Source organism: Rousettus aegyptiacus, unplaced genomic scaffold (assembly GCF_014176215.1).
Source record: "Rousettus aegyptiacus isolate mRouAeg1 unplaced genomic scaffold, mRouAeg1.p scaffold_m13_p_4, whole genome shotgun sequence".
Taxonomy (NCBI): domain Eukaryota; kingdom Metazoa; phylum Chordata; class Mammalia; order Chiroptera; family Pteropodidae; genus Rousettus; species Rousettus aegyptiacus.
Genome location: NW_023416307.1, coordinates 121,014,247 through 121,040,775, shown reverse-complemented (window position 1 = coordinate 121,040,775; position 26,529 = coordinate 121,014,247). Strand labels below are relative to the sequence as shown.

The following is a 26,529-nucleotide window of genomic DNA, read 5'->3' as shown; positions in this document are numbered from 1 at the left end:
TTCCCTAATCATTTTCAAGCACCTACTATGAGCACATGCACCTACTGTGTGCAAGGTACAGCCATGAAGGTATAGAATGATCAACACCAAGGCCCTGTTCTTGGAGAGCACAAAAACAGCAGGGAGAGAAGGTGCACGCACGGCCATTGAGACACACACATAGAGTCGTCCAGAAGAGGGAGAGATGACTTCCTGGTGGGGCCTCAAGGAAGGCTTTATTGAGAAGTAGCATCCTAGCTGCATACAAAGGATGTCCCAGGCACATCAATGCCGGAGCTGGAGCCCACATCCCTGGCCTACTCTCTACCTGGTCTCTAACTGTACTCCAGTATAATTGTTAGGATGATTATGCCAAAAGTTACAGAAAACCTAACTCACTTGTCTTAAGTAATAAGGAAATGTATTCTCCCTCTAACAATAAATCCCAAGATTGGGCATCTAAAGGATGTCATCAAGGATTTCATTCCTTTCTACCTTTTGGCTCTGCCATTCTCAGTGTAAATCAGGAATGTCCTCAAACCAGATCATCTCCTGGTCAATGGCTGTCATAGGCCCAGAGGTCACACCACACATGACAACATCCTTCTCGATGTGTTTCTTTCCTAAGATCAAGGAAAACTTTTTAGAAGCACCTGGACCCCAGCCTCACCGACCTCCCTCATGTCTCATGCCCACTACTGAATGAATCACCAGCAGTGAGGTTAGATTTCCTTGGACTGGCTGAGCTAAGGTCAGGGTCACCTTCCCTGAGGGATAGTTGCCTAAATGAAATGAGGATTCTGTTGGGTAGGAAACAGGGGGATGTCTGCCTATTGTGACTATTACACAGATCAACCAAAATGACTACTTCTCAGCTCCCTTAAATGGGGAGCATCTGAAATGGAACCAACGATGGCGGTCAACTGTGTACCTCTTCAGCCAAGTACTCTCTTAGATTCATAACAGCATGTTACAAATATGTCTGGGTTCCTATCATGTGCCAGGCTCCGTGCTAGGTGCTGGGAGGACTTTGATGGGCCAGACAGATATAGTCCTCTACCTAGGAGAGGAACAGAGAGATAAACAGGCAATTACAACATAGTGAGATGAGTAAGGCAGCAGGGGAGCGGGGACGCTGGGGACTCTTGGGGAGGCAGCTCACTAGGCTCACCAGGCTCAAGACAAAGAGAATATGTTCAGGAAAACTCCCTGAAGGAGGCATAGTCCAAACCATGACCTGAAGCAGGGAGATGGGGAGGCACTGCAAGCAGAGGGAACAGCGTGTGCAAAGGCCCCAAGGTGAATGATAGAGCGAGTGTTTCCTGGGACTGGCAGGACGCTTCATGAATAAGTGCAAGATCCCTGAGTCAAAGAGGTATGCATTAGAATCCTGGGGTCACCATTAGTAGGAAATATGACTACAGGCAAGCTGCCTAATGTTTCAGTGCCTGAACTGTTTCACCTATAACATAGAGATAATAATATATACTTCACAGGGTGGATGTGAGGCTCAAATAAGATCATGTCTACAATTCTCACCACAGTGTAAATGCTCGATTATTGCAATTATATTGTTATAAGTTTGGACCCTACAATTAAGAGATGCACCAGGAGAAATGGATGGGGGCTGAATTGGTTCTTCCCCATAATTCTCTAAGGCACCACCCAATACGTGGCCATCCACCACATGTGATAGTGAGCTCTTGCATGCGGTGGGTCTGAACTGAGATATACTGTAAGTGCAAAATACACCCTGGAATTTGAAGATTTAGCCCCTTTTTCCCAATGTAAAATATCTCATTCATAATTTTTATGTTGACTACATGTTGAAATAATATTTTGGATCTATCAAGTTAGATAAAATATTTTATTGAAATTAATCTCATCTTTTTTTAACTTCTATTAATGTGGCTACTAGGATATTTACAAGTACATTTGTGGCTCAAATGTATTTATACGGAAAGTGCTGGGCTAGGCATATTATCCCACTGTAAATGTAAAGAAATGGAAATGCAAACCCGTTCAATGCCTACAGTGGGGACAAGGGACACAGCACCAACTCCTTGCTCATTGCTCATTCCACTCACGCTTCCCTCAGCACAAGCCTCTGACTGCTGGGAACTTACTCAGCATCAGTGATATGATGAAGGTGGCGCTTCCCACTCCAACTCTTGTTTTTCAATGTGTGTTTGTCCTCGGATGGGCTTATTTTCTCCCAGGTTCCCAGCTTCCTCTTTGCTTTATGAGCCCCATTTCTTGTTGACAAGTAGCACTGTTGATATATAGGGCAGAAGTGTAGAAACAGTGGCTAACTGTCCTGTGGGAAGTGAAGTGAGCCCTAAAATATCGGCTCTGAAGCCAGCCCCAGGGGTAGAGGATGAGTCCATCTGCCAGATTCAACCAGACCACGGATACTTGAGGGTCCTAAACAAATATGAAGGCACTCACTCTTCCAGGGCACAGGATCCAGGACTCCTTGACAGCTACTACAGTGTTACCACCATCTGTTTGGGGACATTTCCAGCTGAAAGTCTCAGATGCCTGGGACTCACCCCATCCCAGTTGTCTCATCACCCGTGGCACACAACTTTGGTGTCTGGCTCATACCTCCTTGGTCTACTCTGAGATAGTTGTATAATTCGATGGGATCTCTCCACATGAGGATGTTCTCTCTCCACCCACCATGCAGGGCAGGCTGGAAGTGCTGGAAAGTTAATGCCCTAGGAGTGACGCTCAATCAGCTTCATGAGCTCATTCTCAGGCATGGCCCACAGTGTCTCGGTGGGTCCCCAGGAGGGCTGAGGCAAGGAAGAAGGGTGTGCAAGAACAAGTGTGAGTATGCAGAGGACCAACTGCAACTCTTAGGACCTCAAAGCTTTGTAGAAGGCTGGGTCCAGGTTTCTGCCTTGCTACAGATGGCAGAGGCTACAGGTAGTGAAGAGGGGGAGGTGCTGAGGGGTATGGGAGGGCCCAGCAGACAGATGGATAACCAAGGCTTCAACTAGACTGTGGAACAAATGATGCTGAGAGACCAGCAGAGTCAAAGAGCAGCATCCTCACTTTCCAGGGAGGAAATATGATGAGTTGAAAGATTTGCCTACAATCACCAGCTAGTAAAAACGGCAGAGCAGAGACATTCCAGTCACAACCTGCAAATGTAGTTTTCTTTCCTCAGTTCCTAAGAGCCAATGCAGTAGTGTTAGAAACAGTGAGCAGACAGGAGAGAAACCTTCAATAAGCTGTTTTGTTTTTCAAAATTAATTCTGTGGATGTATGTTGTGACCACACAACATAACCACATGCTGTAATACTTTTAAAAATTATTTTCCAAAAGCACATGCACAGTGATATCCAGTGATTACAATTGTGAAGTCGTACTTTCCAGAAATGATGACTAAATTGGGTTGCGTTTCTTGACCTATTTTTTATCGAATTCGTTGAGTGACCACTATAAACATCCAAACTATCATTGAGGTAATTTTTCAACTAATTGTGCCTTTCCCAGATAGTACTTTTTGTTCAAAACAAAGTAATTTATAGATCTTCCTATAATATAAAAGATACTGTATGGACCCCTTTTAGGGAATGATTTTAGGGAGAAAACATCCTTGCCTGTCAACGACAGGCCATGTACCAGGCACTGAGGTTAATGAGTTGGCAAAACAGCCAGGTCCAAGCCTTCAGGAAGCTCATGGTCTAGTAGAGAAATCCAACACTAATGAAGCAGTTATAAGTGGAAAGAAATCCAGGGAGGTTATAGGAACATCTAAAAGGGTGTCCCAACCCAGTGCTTCCCAAATGTTAATATGCACAGGTATCACGTGTTAAAATACAAATTCCAAATGAGTAGGTCTGGGGTCCCAGAAGATGCGGATGCTGTAGGTCCATGGACCACACTCTGAGTAGCTGAACGGCTACTGACGATTTGAGATATAATTCTCTATTGACAGCTTCATACACAGTTTCCAAAAGAGTAGCATCTCAAACGTATTACCTGTGTTTGAAGCACAGGTGCTCTGAAAGGCTCTGAGATATGACTCAATTAAAGTCTCAAGTATTAGTGTTGCTGTTATTGAAGAGTACCTACAATGTGCTAGGAGAATAAACAGACATTTCTTCAGCCTGATGCAGTGAGCAGTTGAATAGGGATAGACAATGTCAATAAATAAATAAATGGAGCCACTTTAAAATGGAGCCAGAGCTGCCATCCCAGAGGAACTGCCTTGCATGTGTTATGCCTGAAACCTTGGAATGTTAAAACAGGGCAAAAACACCTTTAGACTGGGCCAAAATGTGCCCGAAATTACTATTTGCAAAGGTAACAAGAAAGCAGCTATTAGTACTATCAGACTGATGACTACCAGACTGAAAATTAAAACGTCATTTAGAATTAACATCAGTATGTAATATTATCTGCACCAATAGAAATGCCTTCCTTCTATTGGTATGTTTGTTCCCCTTCTCTTTCTTATTGTCTCCTAATTGGAACACTACTTGGGCTTTTGCTTGAATCAGTGCTTCCCGAATAGCTATTCTTATTGATCTCAGATAAATGCTTGCTTGCCTCTCACTTTGAAAGGCCTTTTATTTTTAGGTTAGCAACAAGTGAAAATCAAAGAATCATAATACAGTCAAATATATATATATATTTCTTTTTAGGCAAGCAACCCTTGGTTGACCTCACAGATTGCAAGGACCTTGTCAGCTTAAAATCCCTTATTTTTTTTATTTATTTTTTTTTACACCTACAGCACCTGGTCTTCCTAGGTGGTCTCCCATCTAAGTACTAACCAGGCCTGACCCTGCTTAGTTACTGAGATCAGACAGGATTGGGCTTGTTCAGGGTAGCATGGCTGTAGACAATACAGACAAACATAAACTTGCATCTGTGATAAATGTTATGAGTGTCTATTAGGAATCCGTGACCTAGTCAGGGAGGTTTGGGGGTGGGGGTGGGGAGTGCTCCAGGAGGAGAGAATGGCAGGGCAAAGGACTGGTTGAGGAGCCAGGGAACTTCAGTGAGCTTGGGCAGAGAGTGAAGGGTGAGGCTGGAGAGTGAGGCAGAGGCCGGACCATGCAGGACCTCCTGAAGAGTTCTGCTTTCATCCTAAGAGTGTAAGGGGCCGCTGAAGAGTCTTAAAGGGAAGGAAGAATATAATCAGATTTGCATTTTGAAAAGATCACTCTGGCTTCAGGGAGGAGAATAGACCGAAGAGGACGAAGTGTACACTCCCTTCCTTAGGAGTGTGGGATTGGGCCCGACAGAGACAGCATTTCAGTCTCTCTCTGGGTGACATACAATTTGAAAGCTAGAGATGGACACTTTCTGCCTCAAGGATGCTAAAAGCAGGGACAAATGGTCTGCTAAGAACAGAGTGTGAATCAGACATACAGGAACTAACTAGGAGTGACAGGGCTTGTAGGAGAGAGGGCAGAGGGTGTTGGCACGCGGGGGTAAGGCTCTGCTGTGTTTTGAACCCTAGTTCCGGCCCATCGTGAGGCTCATCTGCATTCCCACCTTGATTTCCTTGAAACACCTCTGTACCCTTATGAGGAGTTACTTGGTTGAGGTGGTTTCTGTCCTTTGCAACCCAGAGAGTCATAAGAGAATTCAGCAATGTACCTGAACTGAGGCTTTCAAAAGTGCCAGAGCACTTTTCAGTGCCCTAAGACTGGAGTCTCCAGATCCCCCATAATTTAAGCCAAAGCCATCATAAAGTTGCTTGATTCTGACAAATACACATAGATTCTTGAGTTTTCGCAGGGCCACACTAGGTCACTCCCACCCACTATGCTTAGGTGGAGATTTCTGGCCAACCAAGGAGTGAGAGGGTTTCAGGGTGGGGGTGGTCTCAAGGGACCACTTGACAGAAATGCCTAAATATGGCCCTAGCTGAAAACCAAAACTAGCTTTGAAGGCCAGCGCTGTCCAGCCAGCCCCATTCAAAGTCGTTTATAGTTCCCCCTCACACTGGAGGTGTGGGTTTGATTTACAAGGGACTGACAAGAATACAAATCTTTTCAAAAGGAGAACAACCTTGCAGAAAGCTACATGTTCCAAGGAACCACTTGCTATGGTGTTTCGCTCTTTTTGGTTATAGGCAAGCCGAGATTCAGGATTTTCTCTTAAAAAGAAAATGTCTAGGAGAAATGTCCAACTGGCCTCTCAAACGTCTGGCTGTGTGCGTATCGATTGGGAAATCCATTTCTTTGTTTCTAAAAGGCGGGCAGCTCTTATCCTGGCAGGATGTCTTGAGCATTAAGTATGGACGTTTGGGGCATATAAATGTTGCTAAATTCCATTTGTCTCAACAAAGAAAATTTGTTGTTTTAATGGTTATCCATGTATTTGAAGATGTATTAGGGAAAAAAGCATATCAAACCTGTAATTTTATGGCTGCTATTGCTCAGGATGTAGCTCAAATTAAAGAGTTGAACTGACTTACAGTTATTAAGTAAATAATGCAGTTGGTATATAAGTAAGGCAAAAGTTGTGGGATTTACAGAACACTGAGATGAAAGGTGGGTAAGCTTGTGACACAGGGTCTGGCACAGAGTAGGAGCTATCATTGTGACAACTATCATTTAGCAAGCGCCTATGCCATCTATAATCCTTACAAAAAGTAGAGTAAGAATTGTTGTTCTTGTCTAACAGTTGAAAAAAACCAAGGCTTAGAGAAATGAGAACACTTGACCAAATGCATACAACTAGAAAGTGCCAAAGTTGGGACTTGAACACGGGTCCATTCGCCTTCAGTTCCCAGATTCCCTAACGGTACCGTACTGCCCATAACAATAAATCACTCTTTCTCATCGCTAGAAAAAAATAAGTGTCCTTCATACAAATGCCTCATAAAGACCCCAGATTGAGGTATGGCCCATTTTATCCTAACACACACATGTACGCTGCACATCTATTTGCATCTAGGTTGCTAGGACAACCTAGAAGCAAACCAACACACTTCAAGACCAGCTCCTCTTTCCATGTTGTTGATCCACTGCCCTGTTCTCAGGAGGCCTGAAATGAGCAGCCTGGGGTGGCTTGACCTTGAGGCAGCATGTGATGGCCAGGTCTCTTCTCACAATGGGAATGGTAAAAGTTGAGGGCTGAGTGTGGACCAGGAAAGGGGGCCTTCAGGTCTGGTCTGGCCATGTTCATCTGGGGTCCTGGTGGGTTTCTGGAACCACGGTTGCAGAGTGTGACACTGTGCTCAGTGTCCTCTGGGCACTGGAATCTCCTCTTGGAACCTGCAGGACAGGACTGGGTGTTCCTGGGCCCCTGGCTAAACATCATCTGATGACAGCTGTCTACTTCCACACTGGTGTCCCAAAGGCTTCCTATACTCCACCAGAAAAACTCGTGGCTTTTTCCCTAACACACAGTCATTCTGAGGCATATGTTTCTAGCCACCTCTCTCCCAATTACCTGGGTTTTCACTATTCTCACTCTCTTAGTGGCCATTTTTCATAAAGAAGTGTGCACGTGTATGAAAATTATTATAATATCAGTCCATGTGAGTAATTAACTTCTATCTCAGCAAAACAATATAGTGTTACTGTCATGGACCAATGGGGTCCCTTAAGAATTGCCAAATGATAACTTCTACTGATGCCAAGGGTCTCATTACAGTACCGACTGATATCAACTGAGCACTAACTATGTCCCAAGCATTATTCTAAAAGCTTTTTGGGTATTAGCTCACTTAATTCTTATTGAGCCAGGTACTACTGTCCTCTCAATTTTGCAGATAAAGAAACTGAGTCACAGAAGGACTGAACAGCTGTATTATAAATGCATATCTATGTCCTGAATTCTTGGACTGAACTACAGTACAAGCTTGAGGGTGTATCCTGGATTCAAAAGGATGGCATGTGTGTCTGAGAGTAAGGACATGTGAGTTGCAGCTACACATAAACCATGTGACTTTGGGCAAATGACTGCTTCACTGAGACTTTTCTGGCATCTTTACAATGGGGACAAGACCTGCCTTGCTCATTCAAAAGGCTTCTGTGAAAGTCAGAAGAGATAGCTAGTGTGAAAATGCTTAGTTTTCGGCAAATGTATGCATGAAGGGACACAGGGATGAGTGGATAAATCTAATGCCACTTCTGCCTTTGGAAGCATTTAGGATTCACAGAAGAAAAGCAAACAGGACACACATTTTTTCTGGGGACTTCTGTAAATACTTGGGCAAAGTATTTGCAGCACAGCTCAGAGGGCTGCTAGGAATGCACCGTGTGATCTGAAATAGGGGACTTCTTGTCTCTGGGCTTTACCCTCCTCAATCCTAAAATGAGGGCATCTACAAGAAGGTCACTTCCCATTCTAATGTTTCATGACTTTTACATCATTTCTGGGCTAAAATATTTGTGGACTGGGAAAGAGCTTACATTAGGCATTCTTCTTGCTGTTGGGAGCAAATAGCAATGGTGTGTTTAAGATTAAACACACCCATGCAAGATTAAGAAGCTGTCATAACCAAAACAATGTTAAAGTGGCATTTTTGTCTGTAATACCAACATCCTAATTTGGGTGTTTGAGTCTGGATGTTCCTTGTCATTCTAAACTGCAGACTTCCCCTTCATCCTGCTTCCCCAGCCTCCAACATTCACGTTGCAGAATACATTTTCATGTCTAAGCTCCCTTTAACTTAAAACTAGTTCAGAAGGAAAACACTAGCCTTGAAGTCAGACAGACCTGAGATGAATCATGATTCTGCAACTTACTACCTGTGTGATACTAGGCAAGACTCTCTGAATTCCTGCTTCTTATCTGGAAAAGGCAGATAACAATAACTCTCTTGTAGGGCTGTCTCATAGGATTAAATAGGATAAATCAAGTAAAGTGTGTAAGCATATAGGAGGCATTCAATAAATGGCAGCTGTTATTACTGAGCTTAGGGATTATATTGGTCAGTGTAGGCTACCTGCAAGGGGCTGGGAATTTAGGGAAGCACGTGGAATATTAGATGAGCATTACTCTACGTGATATGAAGCCAAATTTTGTTCACCTTTGATTCTCTCACAGTGCTTAGCAGTATGTCAGGCTTATTAGAGAAGTTGACACAATTTAAAAAGAAGCCTTCCTTGATAATATATTTTCTAGCCAAAATGGTTCTCTCTCTCTCTTTTTGCACTTTAATCAGATGTTTATTATTCTCATTCTGTAGTTTATTATCGAAACAAGTACTTCAGAAGTTTCGTGGACATTTGTTTTGAGATAGTTTGTAAATGCCCTTTGACTTAAGGGAAAATCCCAAGCCATGTCTTGGAAGTAGAAGAAAGAGAAGAAACTGGCCTGCCAAAGACAAGACAATAAGATGTTTGAGTCTCTTAAAATACTTCCAGCTCTTCTTGAACTCTTCTTGCTGAACCCTTAAGTCACCTGCAGTAGGTGGGTGGTTCATGGCTATAAAATTGACACAGGGAGGCAGTATGGCTTATCCATAGACCCAAAACAAGTCAAGGGTAGACTAATGTTCCTTTTACCTTCTTTCCAAACACTGGCACTCTTCAAAGTCCTCCTTCTTGCCCAACATTCATAGAAATGTTGTGGGTCATAATATGTCATATATATCTATACATACACACACCCAAAAGAATTCCTAAGAGCTGCTGCTGATTGCTCCCTTCCCAGTGGAGAAAAGAAAGCTCAGGAAAAATCCTTTGCACAGGAAGGAATCACCTGTCACCATGCTCCCCATTAGGGTCACAGATGCGTTCTGGTCCTGGCTCTGTCACCTTGTCATTGGGTGACCTTGGGCAACATAGCATTCTTCTCTGGGCATCCCTTTATTCCTTGTGAAGTCATCCTACAAGCATGTGGTACAGCCTGAGAGAAGGGCTGGGAATGTGCAGATGACTAAGCCATGGACCTCATTTCCAAGCACAGGACTAAGTCAAGCAAGGGGAGACTGTGGAGACCTGGCATACACATGCTGCAACCAAACAGGCCAGCTGCCTCTCAGCTCTGGCCAAGTTTGCCAAGTGAGAACATAGGCCCAGCACTGGCAAATCTGTTGCTTTTTTTCAACAGAAGCAGGGAATACAAAATTTTCTGTGAAATCTGGGCAGGCCATCCAAACCAAATTCATTTGCTTTCTGGCTAATGCTCATGGCCTACTCATCTGCAACTCCTAATGTATGTTAATGATAAGACTTTATGAAACTCTAAGATTGTACAATCCTCTTTGACCTGAGGATCTGATTTTTAAAAATATATAATCAGGCTTTTTTAAAAAACATGCGCTGTTTTACTCTAATAAGAAAAATATTGCTATGGAAAATAGAAAAAAATATTTAAAAAATTAAAGTGTTCTTAATTATTCCTAATTCCATCTCCAAAGTTAACATTTTGATGCATCTTTTGGCATATTTCCTTCCAGTCTTTTCTCTATGTATAAATTACATAAATAACATCATATATGTGTGTACATGTTCATGTATATGTATATATGTATGTGTAACATTATACACATGATGTATTAAATCTCTTCTAAAATTAGGATGGCACCATTTTCAGTTTGGTTTTGCATCCTCTACTTTTCACTTAATATGACATTGTAAGCTTTTTTCCATGTCATTATATATTCTTCAAAAACTTAACTTTTAATAGCTACATAAATATTCTATCATACAGATTTATCACCTATTACCAACCTTTAACTTATTGTTGAATATTTGAGGGTGTTTCTAATTTTTTAATGTTTAAATAGAATTGCAATACTGTGTAGATAACTGATTATTTCTTTAGGATAAATTTCTACAGGTAGAATTCCAGAGTCAAAAGGCATAAATATTTTTAAGGCCGCTGAGATATATAACTACTTTTTCTTCATAAAAGCCATATTATTTTATGCTTTCACTGCATTCTTAGCAACACTGAAAAATGTCACTTTCAAAAACTGAATATTAATTTGATAAAGTTAAACAAATGATATATATGGTTCTCTTAATTTTAATTTATTTATTGATGAAGTTGAATATTTCCCTCTCAAATGTTTTCTGGCCATTAACATCTCTTTTCTGATTTGTCTTAAACAATACTTCTCTAAAAAACCATTTTCTATATTACATGCAGTAAAGCATTATATTTTTTATAATAGAAAAAACAAGATGAAATCTAAATGTCCAACAATGGGGAAATATTAAACAAATTAAGGCACAATCAATTGCTGGAATTGTCATTACAATTTGAGGATACAGAACAACATGGAAAAACACTTATAACATTTATAACATATGTTAAAAGAATAGATATAAAACTCAATGTATACTATGTTTACATTTCTATAACTATACAGAAATACCACCACAGTGGGAGTTTCATTGGAGGGTTGGGATTTCTGAAGACATTTTTTTCCTTCTATTTTTCAAATGTTTTATAATTCTGTTACCATGACCTTTGTAGTAAAAAATATATATACTTTGATACATTTTTAGTTGACTTTCCAAATGGGCAATCCCCTTTCTTAGTATCTCTCTGTATTCTTTTTAAAACATCTGTGTTTTTGTCACAGGAGATTGAAAACTTTTGATTACTTAAAACAATTCTATTGGCACCTTAATCAGCAGGGCAAAGGAAAATCTTTCACCAGTAGCAAGCAAGGCTCACAGCAATTGCCCTGAGGTCGGGTTATTCCAGGCCTTTGGATTCCCTCTAGCCCCACCCAATCATGAGGTTTAGAAAGAAGGCAGATCTAGAATTGCATAACCCTGAGTAGTAATAGAAGGAACACTTCCATTCACAATTGCATAATCCTGAGGGGACTTCAGTCAATTGGGGAGGGAGGAGATGGGGCAGCTCCTGTGAGAATAAGCAGGAAGCCTTCCAAACCCGCGGGATCAGGAATCACCCAACATTGGACCTACATGGGCCCATTTTGCAAATGACAAAATCGAGGCCTAGAGACAGAGATTTTCAGTAACTTGGACAAGCAGGCTAGGCCTGTGTGATGCCCATAAAACCCTTACAAACAATGATATCAGTATTACTACTACTTCAGTAGAGCATCAGACGCCTTTCAAAGCCTATCCTTGTTTGACTATTGTACTTGATCCTCACAATGGCTCAGAGAGGATGACAGTGCTAGAATTTACCATTCCAGTTGACTCAGTAAGGGGGAAAGGAACAGATATATTAAGCACCTCCTATGCACCTGAATTTTTGTGTTGTTCTGGTTCTTTTATTTATTAATTTGAATATATGATACATATAATTATGTGCAGCATTAGAAAAAAAATACTAAAGAAAGTAGAGTGAAAACCAAGTCCTGTCTCCCAGCCACTCAGATCTGATTCTTCAGAAGCATCTCTGTGTCCTGTGTATCCCTCCAGGGTCAGGCTACACACATGCAAGCATATGTGTCTGTGTAAGAGCTTTGCTCCCCATTCCCTCCCTCCCTGTCTTCCTTCTTCCTTCCTTTGCTCCCTCCTTCCTCTTTTTCTTTCTCTTTCCCTCCATTTCCCCCCCTCCTTCCCTTCCTTTCTTTCTTTTAAACAGATGATCCTTGAAAACCATTCTACATCAGTTCATATGGGTTGGCTTCATTCTTTTTCACATTTGTATAATAACTTATGTAAGGATATACAGTTGTTTATTTAACCAAAATCCTATAGATTTTTTGGTAAATATTTATGGTTATTTCCAAGCTTTTGCCACTTCAGACTCTCCTCATATGATCATAGCTTCATATGTGTGCCACTTTGTCTGCAGGATAGACTTTTCGAAGTGGAATTGCTTGGTCAAAGGTTTATCCATTTAAAATTCTGTAAGATCCAAAGTACTCTCCATAGAGGCTGTGCTCTTTATGTGGCATTGGCAGCTTGTGAGGGTGTTTGTTTCTGCACAACCTTAATAACAGGATGTCTTGTCTAACTTTTAAATCGTATAAACTGATGGGCTATAGGGAAACACAAATCAAAACCACAATGAGATACCACTTCGCACCCATTAGATGGGCTGAAGTTAAAAAAAGGCAAATGATCACGAGTGTTAGTGAGGATGTGAAGAAATTGGGACCCTTACGAATGCTTGATGAGACAGTAAAATGGTGCAGTCTCTTTAGAAAAAGGTAAATGAAGTTATCATATGACACAGAAATTCCACTCCTAAGTATATATACATGCCCGAGAGAAATAAAAACATACATTCACACAAAAACTTGTTTATAGCAGCCTTATTCATAATAGCCGAAAAGTGAAAACAACCCAAAAGTCCATCCACTGATGAATGGATAAAGAAAATGCGGTCTACTCATACAATGGAATATTATTCAGCCACAGACAGGACTGTCACATGGAAACTGCAAGGAAGATCTTGGCAGAACACCCACACTGTCCATTCGAGGCACCTAATTAGAAAATAAAGGGCCTGGGATTTGAAACCAGGTTTGTCTCCAAAGCCCATGGCTTCCTGCCCCTCTTCCAGAGTGATGCGCTCATAGACTGGACTGAGGAATATAGACCACAGGTGTGAGGATGAAAAGGTGAAACAAGAAGAAAAGGAGGATGGCACCCAGCAGCCAGAGGTGAGAAAGGGGCATGAACCTGGACTCCAAGGGAGACAGAAGAGGAACGAAGTGTGCTTGAGGTGAAGGGCCAGGTGCTGAAGGACGATGACAGGGTCAGGGGAGCAGCGCTCGCTCTCCCTCCATGGCCTGGATCTAAACACAACCCAACCACCTCTTCTCTGCTGCTGAAAGCTCTGGTTTGGGGGTGGACAAACCCAGATAACAGAATGCAGAGAACAGAGATGACTGCAGGATGCAGATTTGTTTGAAAGAAACCCCATGGAGGGAAGTCTTTTGGATAAAATTCCTCAAAGGGAGGCTGGATTGTGGCAGGAACACACTGACTCCTGTCTTTATCTGTGCCAACCCAGAAGCTGCTGTGCTTAAAGAGAAGCCACAAACAGCCAGTAAATCCCAGGTGACTGACCTGCTCCACTTAGTCACACAGCAGGAAGGGTCTGTTCTGTGAGCAACTTAGCAAGCAAAGCGCATTGATTCAATCAAACATTCATTCATTCTGCACTTACTGATGTCTGTGATGCACCTGGCTGACATTACATTGGGCATCTGGGGTGCGGGGAAGGTACTGGGGTTTGAAAATGAATCAGACAAGGTCTCTGCTCAACAAGCTTACCATCGAATAAGGCGAATAAGGCGAACAGACACAGGAATCACAATACAGGGTGAGAAGTGTCATGCTGAGAGTTACAAGTGGGAGCATAGAGCCCAGAGGAGGGGATGACTCCCTCGCCCTGGAGGATTTGGGATAACTCATAAATGAGGTGATGTTTGAGTTAGGTTTTGAGGGATGAGTAGGAGATCACCATAATAAAATGAGTGCCATTTCAAAGTTAGTTAGCTGATGAGCAGTAGAACTGGGATTGTACTTGAATCCAAGTTATGATCTGGACACTACATAATAACAGTGTCTATCTTGAGACTTTCGACCCATTAATTCCCCTAATTACAATTTTAATTTTTAAAAATAGGGTAGAAATCATTTTTGGAGTCAGTCCTGTTTGAATCGTGCTTTCACCACACATTACCAATATGACCTTGGGCCCAGCTGAGAGTAAACACTCAATGTTCATTAATTTCTTTCCCACCTTTCCTACTTGGCCACAGGCTTATTAGTCTGGCCAGTCCCTGAGCCAAGCGGAGAAACTGGGTACCTTCAGGCTTACCAGTAGGTGGCACCCGGAACTGTAGTCAGAGGCCAGGAATTCATTGTGTGTGTTGGAGGGGTGAGACTTGTGGGTGCCTGTGTGCCTCTCAAAACCTCAGACCCCACCCCACCCCACTATGCTAATCTAGAAGATTGGTTCTCAGTAGTGCTGTGTATGTGTGGGTACCACCTTCTCTGGGGCATCTGGAAATGGCTGGAGTGTTTTGAGTTATAATGATTTGGATGACACTACTGGCATTTAGTGGGCAGTGGCTGGTGAAATTCCTCATAATAGAGCATTGTCTTTGGCTTGCCCACTTTCCAAATGTTCCCTAGACTATATGTCGGTGGAAAAACCTGTTTGTAATGACCTAAATCCAGACCTCTAATTCTACTTACAGGTAAACACAAAATTCACTGCAGTTTTAATCTGCTCTGAACTGTCCAAGATTGCTCTGATCTTGTCAACTTAGGGAAGGTGACTCAGACATACCGTGGCGGTACTGCAGGTTCGGCTCCAGATCACAGCAATAAAGTGAGTTGTAATCTTTTTGCTGGTGGAGGGTCCTGCCTTCAGTTTGTAAAAAATGCAACATCCGTGGAGTGCAACAAAGCGAAGTGCAGTAAAACGAGGTATGTCTGTACATTGTTTTGTTTGGAGCTGTACCAGCGCTGAATTACTTGCTAGGGTTTGAGTTGCCAATTCGACACATCTGCATCCAACTGCATTTGTAGCTCTATATTTATCTGATTCTATATGTGGCTGCAGGCATCTGTCAACTTCAGAAAATCTTTGAGTGTGGGCATGCCCACACATTTATGTAGTGAAATATGAATTATTATTTTATTATAAGTGGTTTTCCTTTTATTTCTCCTTAACTATATAATGAATGCATTATTATGATTATTATTTTTAGTATTTTCAGGTAGATTAGATCTATGTATGAACTGCATTTCAGGATGGTACAGAGGGTGTCTGTCACCAACTCTTTGTTATAAAAGGGAGCATTGAGTCCGAAGAATTCTGACCCTCTGACCTGGTCCATATAACTGGAAATCTATCCATTTCCTTTGGGATGACAGACAGAGTAGCCTAAAGACAGGAGCCAGGGTTTGGGAGCCAGAAAGACTTAAATCTGAACCCCAGCTCTGTTGCTTACTAGATATATGACCTAGGGAAATTTGTATTATCTTGCTCTTCCTTGACTGAAAAATGGGGATAAAATATCTACTTCAAAGGGCTTTAGTGAGGGTTATATGAGGTTGGCTATAAAAGGCACGAATTAAGTACACGGTAATAATAGAAGCTTCTATTATCATTATTATTTCTCCAAGGAATCCTCCCTAGCTAGGACCCTGAGATGTGACCAGGCCTTAACATACCTATCCCAACTCCCACCTCTGGTCTGGCTCACCATCCTGGATCTCCAGACGCTGATGGGGCAAGGGGTCCTGATCCACATGAAGCATGAAACTAAGGCTCCCCCACTGAGACCCTGTTGGACCAGCCTGAATTAGGCCTCATCTTCTAGTGAATGTTACCCTGGGTGGTGGGGGCAGTCCAGTGCATGACAGTACCCACAGTCTCCATCTTGGCTTCGAGCTCACCTTACCTACTTTTCCCACTGCTGCTGGGGTCCTGACATGCTTGGGCTGAGTCCCTAAGCTGTGGGGTCCAGCCAGGAGCCACCTCCAAGGCTCCAGCTCTGGCCTCTGAGTCCTCCAGAATTAGCCAGGCCCCTTTGCACTAAGGCCCGCTTTTGGCCTTTGGAGATGTCTTTTTCCAAGGTTAAGTATCCACAGAGTCCTCACCTAGCTCTCAACAAGCCACTAATTTTACAGCTCATGGTATATGAACTCTGGAGTGAGCACTGGGAGCTGGCCTTTCTTATCATCATTCCTTTGTGGTTCTCTCTGCCCTTTTGCAACAGGATCCCAGTTTTCACCTCCTGCTTCCTGGGCCTCTTCACTCAGGAACCCCAGAAAGGTCTTGAATCATGCATGTGGCAATCAGAGAGAACTGACTTTTTCCTCCAAGGCAATGGGAACTAGCAGAGTTGCCAGAGCTGAGATGGCCACTCCCAGCCTAACTCTTCATTACTCCTCTCTTGGGCTGAGTCATTAGAAATCCCTAGAAGATGATGCATAAAATCTGGTCTTGATCAAGTGCTATCTGAGAGTACTGAGATGACACACAATGATGTTTGCCCTGAAGAAGTTCAGTCTAGCTAGGAGGAAATAGTCATGCAATAGATAACTATGGTTCAGTCAGTGTGGGGTTCAATGTGGTATGTACTGAGCATCAGGTTTACACTAGGGAACATGGGACTTCTCATGTGGGAATGGCCAATTTATTCTGCCTTGGCAAGACAGGAAGCCTTTGGAGAAAACTGAAATTGGAATGAGGTATTAAAGATCAAGCAGGAGTCTTCCAAGGCCTGGGCTTAACTCTCGAGTCTCACTCCTACTTCTGAGCCCACAATTCTAGCATGTGCTGATCTTGAGGGAAGAGGAGATAGAGGAGGAACTGCGGATGAAACACAACTCTTTAAATCCAGAAGAATCCATGTTTAGAATGGATTCTGGTTCAGAGACATTGGCTTCCCCATACTATTCCCAAAACACAAAAGTCAGTATTTCCCAGAGTTCCACAGAACATGATTCCTTAGAAAAGTCCTGTATGTTATATGAAAAAGGAGGCTCCAAGATCACATAAATTTCAGAAACACTGGGTTAAGCAAAGTCAAGCAGATTTTACCGCAGAACTTCACAGAACCTTAAAGGTAAAATAATAATAAATTAATTTATCTATTTAAAATAAATTTTTATAACTAATAATTTAATATTAAAAATATAATAATAATTTAACAGGTACCCTTTATATTGTGTTTCCTAATGCGGAAGACATGTGCTATCTCATGAACCCTCATAACTTTATGTCATCAGTACTGACATTATTCCCATTTTGTAGACTGAATAAACCAAGGAAGTGAAGTTTATTGCCCAAGGTCAAACAGTAAACAACGGAGCTGAGATGCAAAGCCAGGGTCTGCCTCACCCAGTCCCTACACTTTGCTGGGTATTGTAAATATGACATATAGCATTTCCAAACTTATTCAGCCAAGGAACTTCCTTCCATCTAGGATTCCAGGGTGTGACTTTGAACAGTACTCTAGTTCATTCCTCATGGATTCGCCAAAAGCAACAAAAGACTTTTGGGCCTCTGCTTCTCTTTCTTCCTCCCCATTTTCAGCTGGGCCTGGAGGTCCTGAGTCCTGTGGAATTAGGAGGGGTTCCCAAGAGAGGCCAAGATTCAAGCCAGCAGCTCCTAAACTGTCCAGATCTAAACAAATGATCTCATTGGCTGTATATGACCCACAGAAGGTTCCAAATTTTATTCTCAACCAGTTCTAAGTTGCTGCTTCAAATTTAACTGTGGCTTGAGACTCCAGCAGGCTAGATAGATTATAAACTCAGAATCCTTAAGCTATTGCCTGCTTAGCAGGAGGAAGTATGGGCCATCTGAGGGCTGATATTGTGGGACTATCACTGGCTGGACCCAGGACTCGTCTTTCTCAATCGGGCCCTCTTTCTCACGCCAGACCCTCTTGCCACTTCCTCACTGCCTGCAAAGTGGTCTTTCAATAAGCAACTTTCAACTTGCCGCTCTCCTTCTTAGAACTCTTCAATGGCTCCTGAGTACCCTCGACAGAAATCCAAACTGCTTGATTTTATTTTCATGGTCCTTGGAATTGGGGGATACTTTGTAGTCATATCCCCTTTCCAAGAGAACACGCAGAAAAACAATGAGGGCTGTCAAGTAAGTAACACACACAAGGTCTGGGTGCCCTGTCCTTGATGATAAACCATCTCACAGAGGGAGTCAGGTACCACCTGCCAAATCTCTTGCCCAAATATCTTCTATTTGGAGACTATTTATAACAAGGAACATATAAAAACTTTCCCCTTATCAAATAAGTAGGAGAGTTAGGTTTAGATGTCCCACTTTATCCTGCTTCAGAGGCCCCGGGAAGGTAATAAAAAGGGTTCATACATCTCCCCTTCTAAAGCCATCTCAGAGTTGGGTCAATCCCCTTTCAGTCCTCCTCTAAAACCAATGCCACATGCCTATTCAGGGGCCCAGGACTGCTCCAGGAGCAAAAACCCAGCTTTGCCAGAGGGCTGGAAGTAGAGTGGGCAGTCTGAATGCTTTTTAGCACTATGGGTACCTTAATCTTTATTGTGCACACATGTCTCCTTGTTAAAATGCAGACTCTGATTCTGCAGGTCTGGGTGAGGCCTGAAATTCTGTATTCTCAGTAAGCTCCCAAGTAATGTCTGTGATGTCATACCCCATGAGGAGTGAAGTTCCAGATAATAAATGGGCAATCAAAACCCTTTCACACACCTTGGTCTTCTGGTGACCTTGAAACTTTCATTCAGTGCAATTAAAAGACTCCAGGTTAGACCAAGACAGGGAGACTGTTTATCTTAAGTGTTTCCAAATCCCACTACCCGCTGCCCTTAAGCTTTATTTTATGCTCTGACAAAACCTAACTCCTTACAGTTTCTTGCACACACCATGCTATTTTGGATACCATTTTGCTCTACTCAGGTTGTACCTTCTGCCTGGAAAGACCATCTCACATTATTTTGCTAAATTAAGTCCTACTCGTCTTTTAAAACTCTGCTGACACACCCTCAGGCTGAGATAATTGCCCCTCCCTTCTGTCCTGGATGCTGCACACACATTACCCTGGTGAACATTAACACACACCTTAACGTATGGAGACTGCCTTCCCCATCCGGCTGTAAGTTCAAAAGATCGTGTCTTGTCCCCCTCCTCTTCCCAGTGCCTGGCACACAACCTGGCACATAGTAGGTATATGATAAATGTTTGACAAACTGATCCAAAGCTGGCATCCCCAGGACCCCGCTTCCTTTTTTTAAACAGCTTTATTGAGATACAATTTACGAACCATAAAATTCACTCATTTTCTTATGTATATTTTAACACACACACATGTGTGCGTACGCACACATGCACACACACACCCCAGAATAAAACTCTCTTGTTTTAAGTGTGTATTTCAATGGGAACTTAGGGTTTGAGAGGGCAGAGGAGCAGGAGGATATGTCGACAGCAAAGATATGATGACAGGGAAGCATGAGACATATTTGGGGAAGGGCAAGTTGTCCAGAATGGGTGGGGCAAGTGGGGAGTCTGGGGTGAGTGAGGGGGACGTATGTGAAAGGCATTGAGGACCAGTGTGCGAAGAGCCTATGAACAAAACTCTGGATGAGTCTAGATTTGATGTGGTAAGCCTTCGAAAGAGAACAATCTGCCCGAAGCCAGCAGTGGTTATCTGCAGAGGTCAGGAGCTTGGTTTCTAGAGCCAGTTCTGCCATCACGGTAGGTATAACCCTGGCGACTCAATTTGCCTCTGTCAGCCCCGCATTCCTCCTCTGAAGGAGACACCTGCCCTCACAGTCTCAAAGTTTCTTGCAGCTCTAACTTCCCCTAAACAAATGAAGTAGAGTGCACCAGGCTCGGAGTCAGACCTGATTTTGAAATCTGGTTCCTCTACATTTTAGTGTGTGACCCCAGGTTCCTTGTCTTTAAGACAGGAAGACAATCCCGATCTCCCAAGGCTCTTTAGAGGGCCAAGTGAGATAACAGAGAGCACTCAGCCCAATGTCTGAACACAGTAGATGCTCAGTACATGCCCTTATTATCTTGTGTTAGGTGACATCGATAAGGTGTGTGAGGGCAATGTTGTAAACCAATAAGCCAAGCAGATGAGATCTACTCCCAACTGCAGTGCTTTCAAAGTAAAATTTAGTGCATGGCTTGACACGCAGCTCTGTGTCTGGGATGAAAGGGAGTAAAATGCATTCATTAAAAAGTTCTTGGTTTCCCTTAGTGACCAAAGACGCAGAGAAAGTCCTCGGTGTTCCGAACGGGAATGGTGTGCATATCATGACAGCACTCGGTGCTGATGGGGCAACCTGGCCCCATGTCAGCTCCAAACCTGGGGTGTCCAAATCTCTGTAACTCACTCAAGCTTTCCATTTCAATCTGTACAGCCAAAGGTTCACTTGAGTTTTCTTCCCTACTCACTTGTGTGCTTTTTTTACTTCTAACCAAGAGAAAATAAAATCTCTGGGTATATCAGTCAGCTCTCAACATCAAAAACTCAAAGCTTACTTTTGTGATTTATTCCTGCCCTCTAGCCTGAAATACAGTAAAAAGGACATCTAGCCCCAGAAACATCCATTTTATATATTTGTAGAAGGAGGGAATGAATGAACAAATGTAACCTAAGGTACCAACTGAAGAATCAGAAGGTTTACATGATGGTTAGCAATTTCCAAAAATGTTTCAGGCAATTAGCATCACATCTTAAGGGGCTTCATAGAACAGGGGAAAGCTAACAGAGAATATCTCAGTTCAAACTCCAGTTGGCTAAACTAGCTGTGTGACCTTGGGTCAGTCACTTAGCCCTCTCTGAGCCTCCCTTAGCACTATGCTTCCCCATCTGAGAACATCACAGCCTGCTATGTTGTTAGTTGTCCAGCATCTGCCTTCTCCACTACCCCATTAGAGCATAGCTGTGCTTGTCTGTCCCCTGTAGCATCCCCAGTGCTCAGCAGGGATGTGAGCCCCATAAACAGACTCCAACTGCGGCTTTCCCTTTCTGTGTCTTTGCTGCTGTCCTGGGCACTGTCTGTTTGGTTTTAGCAAGGATTCTGTTCAGCCCCAAGAACTTAAGTGAGATTTTTTTCTTCTGCCAGGTCAAAAGGCCAATGTCAGCCTGTTACCAGAATGAACTGCGAGGCTGCTCCTGTTTCCAACTAGATTCAAAGAACTCCATAAAAGGAAGTAGAGTCACATGAATGGGTTTGACTGAGTAGAGAAGCTATAATTCGTGGAATCCCACAAAAACTGCAGTGATTTCTACTAAGATCCAGACATCAGGATGTGCAACACAATCTATGTCTGTAGCTCTGTGTGGCAGAGGAAAGCAGGTGTGGAGGAGGAAATAGCTTATCTTAGTGAGCAAAAGGAGTTTTAGAAAAAAGAAAGAAACACCAAAAATTTTCATCTCTCAAGAAGTTTACAGTCATGGTAGAGACAGGTAAAGGAGGTATTTATCTCACATTATGATGAGTGCATGGTGTCACCTACGTCAGTCCAGGAATCAGGGTATAAATGAAAGGAGGGAATGATGTCTGTCGACACATCCCCTTCTTCTCCACTGCCCTCCACTCTTACATCTACTTTCCTTTTCTTTACACAGAACACTGTTTACGCCCCCTACCCAATGTACCCACCTTATTAGTTACCCTCCTTGATCACACTCTGTGATCTTCTTAAATTAAAACATAGTTGGCCTACAATATTAGATTAGTTGCAAGTGTACAACACCATGATTCAATATTTATATATCTATCTTATGATATGATTGCAACAATAATGCTAGTAACCATCTGTCACTGTGCAAAGTTATTAGGATATTATTGACTATATTCCCTTTTCTATACACTATGTCCCCATAACTTATATATTCATAATTGGAAATTCGTACCTCTTATTCTCAATCTTCTTTTTCACCCATCTCCCCATCCCTTCTCTTCTGGCAATCACCAGGTTGTTCTCTGCATTTATAAGACTGTCTCTGTTTTGCATTTTTTTTTTTTTGGTTTGTTTGTTTTTTAGATTCCACATATAAGTGAGATCATGTGGTATTTGTCTTTCTCTGACTGACTTATTTCACTTAGCATAACACCCTCTAGGTCCAACCATGTTGTCGCAAATGATAAGATTTCATTATTTTTTTTTTTATTGCTGAGTAATATTGCATTGTGTGTGTATATGTATGTATGTGTGTATACACACACACATATACCACATCAACTTTATCTATTTGTCTATTGATAGACACCATGGTTGCTTTAATATCTTGGCTATTACTAGTAATACTGGAATGAACATAAGTGTGGATGTAGCTTTTCAAATTAGTGTTTAATTTGGATAAATACCGAGAAGCAGAAATACTGGGTCATATGGTAGTTCTATTTTTAATTTCTTGAGGAAACTCCATACTATTTTCCATAGTGGCTACACTAATTTACAACCCTACCAGCAGTGTATGAGGGTTCCCTTATCTCTATCTACATCCTCACCAACACTTGTTATTTGTTGACTTTTGATAATAGCCACCCTGACAGGTGTGAAGTGGTATTTCATTGTGATTTTAATTTGCACTTCCGTAATGACTATAATGTTGAGCATCTTTTCATATACCTGAGGTGAAAAGAAAGGTGCGTATAAATGTATGTGAACATGTATAATTATGGCCATTGATATGGCCATAATAATAGCTGACATTTACTGAATGCTACTAGGAGCCAAACAGCGGGCTAAGCACTGCAGATGTATTAGTGCTTTTGTAGTCCTCACAAGCCTATCCCCAATGTTCAGATGAGGAATCTGAGACACAGAGAAATTAAGAACTTGCTCCTGGTCACATAGCTACTAAGTGGTAGAGCTAGGATTCGAACTCGATGTGGCTCCAGAGCCCATGCTTTTGACCACTACACTCCGCCATCTTACACTGTCAGTGTCCCATACATTCTCTTTTCACTTAATGATACGTCATTTATCACAGACGTCTTGGCAGTTGGTGCAATCCAGGCTTCATTCCACTTAATGGCTGCAGAAGATGTCACTGGATTTTGAGCAGTGAAATGACATGATCAGATTCAACCCTGGGAAACAGCCCCTTGGGGACAGTGAGGGCTACCTGGGGGCAGGAAGTTATGTTAGAAACCCTGGGGAGGGAGGACAAGGCCTAAGCTCAGACTGGGATAGGGAGGATGCAGAGGTGGCTGGGCACCGGGAGCATGACAGGCAGTGGGATGTACCAACTGCCACCTCCAAGGGAAGAAGGAAATGAGGGAGAGGGTGTCTCCAGACTCCCTTCCTTACAAGGCATCATACACAGTATCTTTCCTTTTAGGCTCCTACCTCAGCCCTGCATGTTTTAATTCTAAGCACGCTCGAGCTAGCACTTCTAATTGAAAGTGAGTGATCATCAGTTTCAGTTCTGCTGAGATGTGCAGATGTGGTACCTCAGGAATTCTTAATTCTTTGAATAATTTTTGCTAAAGGGGGTCACGTCTATCAAACCCAAAGTGCAAAAAGCAAAACAAAAATACCCACAAGTTATCCAACAACACTGCTCTAACATTGTTCTCCAGTAATGCCCCATCCAACCTCACCACACTCAATCACATGTCAGTCCTAACGCCTCTACTCCAAAACAGTCTCAGTCTGTCCATTTCTCTCCATTGCTACCACGCCCTGGTCCAAGTAACCATTCTCTCTCATCTGGGCAATAGAAATAGGGCCTCCCCAATTCCACTCTGGCATAAGTTAATCAATAGCCCTAGCCTCAGTCTTCTTATCTAAAAATGGGCATACTAATACTTATTTTACAGGGTTGTCAAGAAGACCGGGTGATATAATGAATGGAAAACCCTGGCCAGGCAGTCCTTTCACAATAGATGACAATTCCTTTCCTTGGTTAGCTGGATGGAAAGGCTCAGAAAGGTCAGGGACTTTCTTTCATACTCTGCTGGTACACATAATGATCTGTCATCAGAGACCTCTGGATCTCTCTGTCTCTCCTGAGCTCACCTCCCTACCCTCGATGGCTTCTTGCCCTGTTTCCTTCTTCATGATTCTTTCCATGTAATGTGAGTTTTACTAGCTTCATACTCCAGCCTCTCTCCCCATCCTCATTGGCTCCTCCCCTGGGTTTATATATGGTGCCACATTATTTATGAGTGAGTTTGAGAGAAGAAATAGGCAAGCAAACCTCAGGCCTTTTTCTGCTTCTTTTAGGAGCCAGTTTGCCAGTGGGAAGCATGTGTCTGACTCTGCTCTCCACCAGAATGAAGGGGCTGCCTCTCTGCAGGACCCAGCACGGCCTGCACAGGGACAGGCAGGGAACCCCATCCAATTCTGGCTTTCGGTATTAGCCAGTATGCATTCTCCGATGCCACTCTGATCACTAATAACAGTGACATTTTGTTCTCCAGCTGCCTTGCTCTTTGTCTTAATTCTCAGTTGGTTGAGAACTCAGGCCAGGCGAAAGAGTGCTATTTATCGACCCCTCCCACCCCCAACAGGACTGAGCAGCAGGAGAAGACCCTGTTCTGTATTCCTGACTCATTAATAGAACTTCTCAGGGTCTCGGTCAGCCCCAGTGAGAATCGATCAATAAACGACTGACAAATATTTATTGAGCTCGTGATACAATCATGAAAAGAGCTCATCTTTGCTCAGTGTTTCTTACTATTTTCACAATGCCTAATAGTATGTTCAGGTGTGTGAATGCTACAAAGTGCTAGGGACATTCACCATCTTAATAGTCTTCACCACCATTTGCACAATCTGGGCATGTCCTTGTCTTTAAGGATCTAGCCGTGATCTTACTTCCTTTATCCAATTAATTTTTACTGCACACCTACTAGGTGCAAGGTACTAATTGATGAGGCACTGCAGGTATAGCAGTGAACCAGGTAGATGACACCCCTACACTCTTGGAGCTGGCAATCTGATGGGGGCTGTGAAGAAAGTCAATGGAGAGTGATTGCACTGGGGTGGGGGTCAAAATGGGGTGGTCAGGGAAGGCATCTCCAAGGAGGGAATATCTGAGTCCTCAGTGATGAGAAGGTGTTGGTTATTGCAAGATCTGAGGGAAGAGGCTCTCAATAATGCTGTTAGATGAGTATGATTAAGATTATGATTATGATTATTGCCCCTTTACAAATGAGAAAACCGAGGCCAGGGAGATTAAAATGCTTCCTCTGAGAACAAAGTGGTGACTATTGATGGCAACAGGATGTGAGTTCAGTTCTAGATTCTGAAAACCACCTAGTGCCACTAAACACACTTGCCTCTAGGTTCTCTTACTTTTTAAAAGAATCTTTGGAGAGCTTTGGTAAAGTGGCATGTAGCATGCCCTCAAGGATCTTCCAGTCTAACTTGAAAGAATACATCTTTACACAGAAAACTCGAATTGCACGAGGCAGGTCAGAAACTGATACAGAATTAATACAACTCTAAATTTTAAAAACCCAATGGGTTTTGTTTTGGAACATGACAAAATGACTCCCAATTTCTTGCGGGAAGAGAAATCCATATATCTTTGTTTATTAGTGGGTTTATTTAATAAACGCTTATGAACTAGCTACCAGTTTCTACTGAAAATGCTTTCCAAATATCAATTCTTTGGCACTTCATGACTCAATGTTATAATACTCATGACAATCCTGTCAGTTAATGCAATCACTAACCCCACTGGAGAGCTTAAGGAATCAAGGCAAAGGTAGGTGCATTGCTTGCCAGGGACACACTCTGGAGAGTGGTAGAGCCAGACTGAAACCTACATCATCTGGCCCTGGAAACTTTGCTCACAACTGTAAACTGAATTTATGGGTATCATTTATATAATTGAGTTTATATCTACAATTACATTTTGTCTCTTTCTGACTCATATGACCATGTTTTCAGAAGATTGCGCCAGTATGATTTAAATGCAGAATTTCTGGTTTCTACCGAATTTGCTCCGGGGAGCCCTCTGGAGGTGCTTTGAAGAGCTAGAATATCATTCTCCAGAGAAACTGAAACTGAGATCTACCAGAGGTCCATATTAGGTCCATCAGGCTAGACCTGCCATACAAGCAGTTAGAGGCCATGGACAGAGGAAAGAAAATGAAACTTTCGTCATGGGCCCAAGATCAACGGTTACATCGGCAGACTCTCCAGACCACATTGTGTGGGCTGGAGATGAAACTGCACTT

The 26,529-nt window shown here is 42.6% G+C and overlaps 1 protein-coding gene and 1 pseudogene across 4 annotated transcripts in view; both read right to left on the bottom strand.

The window, feature by feature from the left end:
• The window catches only part of HRH1 (histamine receptor H1), a 62,824-nt gene that overhangs the window by 29,523 nt on the left and 6,772 nt on the right, over positions 1-26,529 (bottom strand). Inside the window, exon 1 of one of the 4 annotated variants that reach the window (XM_016125405.2) lies at positions 2,106-2,148. The exons of the other annotated variants lie outside the window; for them this stretch is intronic. The gene's annotated coding sequence lies outside the window, so the exon portion shown is untranslated. Of the gene's footprint in view, positions 1-2,105; positions 2,149-26,529 lie in introns of those variants that run through there. 4 annotated transcript variants of the gene reach the window in all.
• LOC118602586 lies at positions 4,722-4,840 on the bottom strand (annotated as a pseudogene).